This window comes from Acomys minous (genome assembly GCF_964271855.1).
Source record: "Acomys minous genome assembly, chromosome: 13".
Classification (NCBI taxonomy): Eukaryota; Metazoa; Chordata; class Mammalia; order Rodentia; family Muridae; genus Acomys; species Acomys minous.
This window is the reverse complement of record NC_140495.1, coordinates 98135275-98143062: the sequence shown is the minus strand read 5'-3', so window position 1 is coordinate 98143062 and position 7788 is coordinate 98135275. Positions and strand designations below refer to the sequence as shown.

The following is a 7788-nucleotide window of genomic DNA, read 5'->3' as shown; positions in this document are numbered from 1 at the left end:
GAAACCTAGGCGCCAGGTGTCGGAGACACTGCAAGAAAGCACGGGTTGAGTGTTTCCCTTCTGTGATATAAAGACCCAGAGGTACAACAAAGAAACCAACCCAGAGCCAGAATCCAGAGCTCTGGTCACAGTGGGTGATATTTTTAAAATGCTCTGTCTCGTCAACTTCCAACACTTTAGATTTTCCACGTGACTCCGAGGAGGTCACTGAACATCCGAGAACTTTCACTGTACTGACACAAAGATGTCTGTGTCGAGGGTTGGGGAGGACATCTGGGAACTTTCGCTCTACTGATGCAAAGAGACAGAGGGTTGAGGAGGTGGCTCACAGGATCTGCAATTGTGGTGCAAGTCCAAGGACCTGAGTTCGGATTCCTAGTACACACATAAATCTGGAAACAGTAATGTGCCTGTAGCCCCAACATTCTTACGGTGAGATGGGCAGCAGAGACTGGAAGCTTGTGGGCTAGCCTGGCATATGCTGAGTGTGCGGGCTAGCCTGGCGTATGCTGAGGGGAATAACAAGGCCCACTGTCTCCAGCATGATGGAAGAGGTCAGAAACTGAGGTTGCCCTCTGACATCAACATGTGTGCCCTGTATGCACACTTTTCAACATTCATACTCTTATGTCGTGCTCTCTCTCTCTCTCTCTCACACACACAAATATAGAAGATCATATATCACTCACTCATTATTAATTTCTGCGGTATTTACCGAGAACAGCATACATCTCAATCTTAAAGCTCACCAGACTCACAGATTTGGAACATTTAGCTCAGAGTAAATTTCCATCTGTCAGTGACTCTTTCTGAACATTGACCCACAGAAAGCGGGGTATCCCAGGCATAGCCTTTATCATTTGGCCAAACAAAGCCTGTGTACTTCTGCAAGTACTTGGTAATCCAGCGTGGGTTTCTGTCCTCCCTTCCCTCCTTCTTCCTCCTTCTCCCTCTCCCTCCCTCCCTCCCTCCCTCCCTCCCTCTCTCCCTCCTTCCCTCTTCTTTCTTTCTATCCACTGCTGCCTTTCCACCTGTGGTGTGACCTCTTACACCAGCCGATTTAACAGAGGACAGCAAGACCGGGTAGGCGAACACCGAAGTTGAAAGGGCGAACACCTTCTCGCTCTGTAGCTGCCCCACATTATAAAATCTGTATTTTCCAAATGAGACCTTTTTCCAGTGTCAAGATTTTATTGAAAAAAAAAAAGATTTTATTGAACACAGTGGGGATGTGAATAGTGGGTTACAGCCACCAGCGTGTGGGGTAAACAGAAATCTGGCATCAGTCCCCAACAGGGGCCAGGGCAAGAGGGAGAAAAAGGAAAAATGCAGAATGTCATGACTGTGCTTGACAAGTCCAGATTAAGCGGAGGGAGAGAGGCCCAGTCTTTATCAGAGCAAACAGTGTTATCTCCAGGCCTCAATGGGAACGCCCAATATTAACCCACCCGGACCCCGGAAGATATTTCCTCATAGCTGAGGAATCAAATTCCTCTGGCAGCTGAGTTTTAAGGACAGGAATGTGGGTCTAGGCCCCCTGCCTTGTTAGGATGGAGAATGTGGCAAATATGTGTTTGGTGTTCAATTCAGTGATGTGTGACTCTGTTCTCTCAGCTTACAGGAAATTAGTGGGAAGCTGTCTTGAAACTTGTAGTCAATAAGGATATTTTAAAACTTATTATTTATTTTTATTTTATGTGCATTGGTGTTTTGTCTGCATTTTATGTCTGTTGTGAGGGTGTCGGATCCTCTGGAACTGGAGTTCTAGTCAGTTGTGAGCTGCCACATGGGTGCTGGGAATTGAACTCAGGTCCTTTGGAACAACAGCCAGTGCTCTTAACGGCTGAGCCATCTTTCCAGCTCCAACGACGACATTTAAAAAGATTTATTCTAATTTTATTTACGTGTGGGGGCCACATGTGTGTAGGTTGGTGGGATCCCTTGGATATTAGTATCAGCTACATTTTTCCATGTTTGTGACTCAAGTATATGATGTCATCAGCAATCGTGTCTAACCATCAAGTTCTAGAGGGTAGCCAAGAAAAACAAGGGTCTATATCATTTTTCAAGGGGGGGGGCATAAGACCCACAAATCAAAGGGAAATAACCCACTCCTGGCACTGGGCTTTTTATTTGCTGACCTATGACATCTGGGACCTATAGAGGGTAACTCCATTTAAACTAATTTATATACGAGTGGAACAGATGATACATATATGTGTGTATATGGAACTGGACAGAACATTCTTGAAGTACATAGCAGAAACTTCAATGAAGACAGGCTCTCTCCTCCTACCCCCAGTTTCCAGGTTATTATTTCTGTATGTAAGTTCATTTATTTAAAAAAATTCATAGTATCCACCTCTTAGGACTTGGTGGAGTGATTAAATAAAGCAAACCATGTGGGGAGAGCTTCATAACCGATAGTCATCATTATCATGATCACTCGTACAGGAATTTTAGCTGAAGCTTACCCACTTGGTCTTATGTTACTCTGGGGCATGAAAGCTTGAGATCAGGTGGCACAAACAAGAGGGCAAGGGGTAGGATAAAGCCACTTGCTACTCAAAAACTAGGCACGCTAAAGTGGATGTGCAGGGAGACAGCCTATAATCCCACCCCTCCTATAAGGAATTGGAGGCCAAGAAAGAAGAATCTCGGAAGCCCACGGGCCAGCTAGCCTGGTGGACTAGCAGAAAACTAGCAGAGACCTGCCTTAAGCATTACGGCGGGAAGGACTGATGCCCAAGATTATCCTTTGTCACATGTTGTGGTATGTCCACATTGCACATGGATTGCATGTGCGCGCGCGCGCACGCACGCACACACACACACACACACACACACACACACACACACACGCAGAGAGAGAGAGAGAGAGAGAGAGAGAGAGAGAGAGAGAGAGAGAGAGAGTCATAAAAACAACAGCAAGCTGGCCAAATCTGGCTTGTGCTCTGGTTTTTTATTAATAATTTATCAGAACCTAGCCATTTGTTAACCTATTATTCCAGTGGACATGGTCAGGGCTCGGAAGCTGTGACAGAGAATTTGGGGTGAGTCTGTTAACCCTGATCTACACAATTATATTTTTAAAAAAACATTTCACAGTAAATAGTTTTGCATATAGATACAATCCAGGACCTTGGTTCTTCTCTCTAACTTAAAAATGTACACACGAGACAGGATGAGACCCTAGGGATTTTCTAGATCTCCTCTGCTGTCTTGTCACTCCTGGAGTCCAGAGTGTTGGCAGTTGGTTTTTTAATTCCTTAGATTTCCAGAGAGGAAAGACAGAAGCCAACCCTGTGATGGTTTATTGGGGCTGTGGCCTATCACGTTGTGTGAGAGGTGCTTTGTTCCAGAGAGAGGACGGCAGGTTCTGTCAGCTGGCTGCTGGTAAGCATCTGGCCACCTCTTAGAGGACTTAGCAATATTGCAGATTCTTTGCCTTTTTGTCCCCTTTTCTTCTGGGGACAAAAACTTGCCATGGAGACTGAGCTGCCCTCAAATTTTATAAAGATTCACCTGCCTTTGTTTTCCTGGATGCTGGGCCAGGCTCCACTCACGCAGAATGTGCGAGACATTGTAAACTTCAGAGTGCTTGGGATAGGACTAACATCCTCAGACCACCCCCCCCCCTTTTTTTTCCCAAGACAGGGTTTCTCTGTATAGCCCTGGCTGTCCCTGACTGGCTTTGTAGACCAAGCTGGCCTCAAACTCATAGCAATCCTCCTGCCTCTGCCTCCCTGAGAGCTGGGATCACAGGCGTTTGTCACCACACCTGGCCAGACCACTCCATTAATGCCATCTCACGAACTATCTATTTTGGAGTCCGTGTCTTAAAAACTGTGATATAAAATTAACAACAAAATGCAGTATGGGTTTGACGTGACTTGACAAATTATAAATCCATACAAACTCATCTAAACTCAGTAAGGGAGCATTTCCATTTCCACCACGTCTAACTGTTGCCTTATGCCCTGCCGAGTCACTTTGGAGGACGCCCCTCTTCATGTTTATGTTGTTAGAAGTTAATTTTGCTGTTGTAGGATTCATTGTAAATGTAACCCTGCTGTAATCCCCTGCCCCCGCCCCCCCAATCTCACCTCTGCCAGTAACTAACTGCTGTCATTCTGCCTCTTCTCCAGGTGGGCTCCCTTCTCCGGCACTTGCTGTCCCTTAGACTCCCCGTGTCCTCCTTTCAAAATCTGGACTCTGCAGTGTTCCAGCCTCCCACCACCCACCAGGTGTGCTGCCTCCAGCAGGAGCTCTGGCAGGCCTGAGTGCCATCATGCGGTGGTGGGTTGTGGTGGTGGTGGTGGTGGGTTGTGGTGGTGGTGGTGGCGTCTCAGGGACTTATTTAACCAGGAAATGCCAGCAGTCCTCTGTGGCCTTTGAAGTTCAGGCTTGGGAAACAGGGGAGGCTAGCTAATGTTTGCAACTCCCCAGGGGAGCCTGGGCAGGCAGCTGGGGACCCAGTCTGTCTTGCTCTAATGTTGAATCAGCCTAGCTAATCATTCATTTCCCCTGAGCCTCAGTTTGTGTTTGTGAAATGAAGAAAGAAATTCTTAAAAAAAAAAAAAAAAAAGGTATTGTACTTTCTGTGAGTGCGTGGGGAGGTCGGAAGGCACCCTTGGGTGTCATTCCTAAGGACAGTCCTAAGCTGTCCACTTATTGTTGCTTGCTTGTTTTTCCATGGGATATCTATCTATCTATCTATCTATCTATCTATCTATCTATCTATCTATCATCTATCTATTTTTGATTTTTCAAAGCAAGGTTTCTCTGTGTATCCCTGAATGTCCTGGAACTAGCTCTGTAGGCCAGGCTGGCCTTGAACTCAGAGATCTGCCTGCCTCTGTGCACCACCACACCCAGCCCAGTGACATATTTATTAATGGAATACTATTTAACATTAAGAGGGAAAATAGTTTATATCTATGGGAGTATAGATGAATTGCAAAAAGATCGTGTTTGGCAAATACAGGCTCAAGAGAGTCGATATAGCAGGATTACATTTTTACCGAATTCTACAACAGGCAAAATTAGCTTCCAACAGCATTAACATGAAGAGGGGCATCCTCCAAAGTGACTCAGCAGGGCATAAGGCAACAGTTAGACGTGCTGGAAATGCTCCCTTACTGAGTTTAGATGCGTTTGTATGGATTTATAATTTGTCAAGTCACATCGAACACATACTGCATTTTGTTGTTGAAATTGTATCATAGTTTTTAAAACATGGGCTCCAAATAGGATTTCATGAGATGACATAAATGAGAATGTTAATTCTATCCCAAGCACTCAGAGGTTTACAGTGTCTCACACATTCTGCGTGAGTGGAGCCTAGCCCAGCGTTCAGGAAAGCAGAGACAAGTGGATCTTTGTAAATTCGAGGCCAGCTCAGTGTACATGGCAAGCTCCAGTTTTAAAGTTAAAAAAATGTCCTGTCCATTGGCTAGATCTGGGTAGGGGTTCGAAGTTTACTGCATGTATTGTCCTTGGTTGGTGCCATAGTTTGAGCAGGACTCCTGAACCCAGATCTGCCCATCATAATGTTCTTCTTGTAGGTTTCTAGGACCCTCTGGATCCCTCTATTTCCCCATTCTCCCATGCTTCTCTCATCTAGAGTCCTAATAGGATGTTCTCTCCTCTGTTCCACTTTTGTCTCCTGTATGAGGAGGCCTGGTGGCACTCAGAGGAAGGACAGCAGGCTACCAAGAAGAGACTTGATACCCTATGAGCATATACAGGGGGAGGAGGTCCCCCTCAGTCATAGTCATAGGGGAAAATGGGAGGGAGGGAGGAATGGGAGGATACAAGGAATGGGATAGCAATTGAGATGTAATATGAATAAATTAATAAAATATAATAAAAAATAAAGTTAAAAAAAAAGCCAGTCTTAAAGTGAGTTTTGACACTCAGTCTTCAAACACCTGAAACCGATATCCTGCCTATGATGGGATGTACACACTTTCACTTCTTAATTGGATTCAATCCCAAACTCATCCTGCCTCAGCTCCCAAGCATGGTTGCTGTTGGCCTTACAGGTGTCTTCCTTTAAAATACAGGACTTGGAGGCTGAGGAGATGGCGCACGGATGGCCCCTCTAGAGGACCAGGGTTCAGATCCAAGCACATACAAAATGGCTCACAAGCATCTGTAACTCCAGAACCAGAGCATCTGACTCCCTCTTCTGGCTGCCATGGGTACTGCATACACATGGCACACAGACACACAGGCAGGCATCCATAGACATTAAATTAAAAAAAAAAAAAACCCAAAAAAACCCAAATCTTTAAATAAAGAAACAAACAAGCAAATACATGGTTGGTTTATTATTTTTTTCATTTCAAAATTACCTCATGTTTATGTGACAAAAGATTATTGTTCATTTTTGTAGCTTCTCAGCAGAGGCTGCCTCTTTCTCTATGGGACCCAGGCTTCTGTCGAGAGTTAGTTCATCTTGCCATTGTGTACACTTTTGCTGTGTGGAGACCCCCATCTGGTCTCTCCCACCAAAGTCTAACCTGCTCCCTTCTTATTGTCCTAATCTGCAGGTGGCTTCAGGGCCACTGCTGGGTCTGCAAAGCTTTGGAGTGTGCAACAGTGAAAAAGTATAGGTTTGGGTCTTTTGGTTTTTTTCTTTCTTTCTTTTTAATCTGGGAGATGTCATTTCTTTCAGATTGCTCTCACTACAAGACCAGACACTGTAGCTCCCAATGTCTAAAAAGCTCCAGCAACCATATCGTATTCTGCTTACTTTTAAGTAAACACTGGGAACCTCATTCTCTGACTTTTCTGCATTGCTTTCAGTGGAGCTCCCTTTTCTTTAGGTTGTCAAAAAATTTTTGTTGTTGTTGTTTGTAATGACCCCCCCCCCCAGTGACACATATACCATTTATAAAGTATGTGTTGGGAGGGCATACATACATGTAGGGACCTACATACATTTTAGATTAATCCCTATAAAGCTCTAAAGAGGTATGTATAATGACTTCCATATCACAGGTGAGGAAACTGGGGAACGTGGGAAAGAACAGTCTATCCACCTTTGCCTGAGGAGCAGGGAAGTAACTCGAGCATTGATGTTCTTGTTTTGTTTTGTTTTTTTCAAAACAAGGTTTCTCTGTGTAGCCTTGGCTGTCCTGGACTCCCTTTGTAGACCAGGCTGGCCTTGAACTCACAGCGATCCACCTGCCTCTGCCTCCCGAGTGCTGAGTTTACAGACCTGTCCGCATCGCCATTCTTATGTCTATGATATTCTTGAAGAAAAGGGGTCCGCAGTGTCCTGCCTTGTTTTCCATGTCCCTTCCCACATATTGTTGTGATGTGATTCCCCTACCATTCTCTTCGTCCCCATTGAGTGATAGTCTGGTCACGCTAAGGTCAAGGTAGCATGTAGCTGGGTGGTATTTGCAGGATCTCTCTTTAGGAACCTCTCTGGGACTGCAGTCACTGTAACTATACTGGGAGCCCCAGTCCAGTCTGTTCATCTCTCACAGGCAGGATAGGAAGATAAAATGCCATGGTATGGGGAGAGCTTTTCATTTCTTAGTGACAGATTATTAGCAACTATTCAATACATATTGGAGATTTTTAGTTTTTTTTTTTTAAAATAGTAGCCCCTCCTCCACTTATCTGCTCACTCATGCCAATCCTATAAGCTATGGAGGATTTTTGTCGAGTTTTAAGATTTATTTTTACTTAGGTGATTGCATACCACATTGCACATTGAGTGCAGTGCCCACAGAGTCCAGAAGAGGGCATCGGATCTCCTGGAGCTGACGT

The 7788-nt window shown here is 44.9% G+C and overlaps 1 long non-coding RNA gene across 2 annotated transcripts; it reads left to right on the top strand.

The window, feature by feature from the left end:
- Positions 1-3018: 3018 nt before the first annotated feature.
- On the top strand, positions 3019-6348 carry LOC311581582. 2 transcript variants are annotated; one of them, XR_014773811.1, is made up of 3 exons: positions 3019-3053; positions 3274-3396; positions 6069-6348. It is a non-coding gene; the product is annotated as an uncharacterized lncRNA (long non-coding RNA). The 2 variants fall into 2 exon arrangements; XR_014773812.1 differs by lacking the exon at positions 6069-6348 and adding an exon at positions 4149-4291.
- Positions 6349-7788: the final 1440 nt, after the last annotated feature.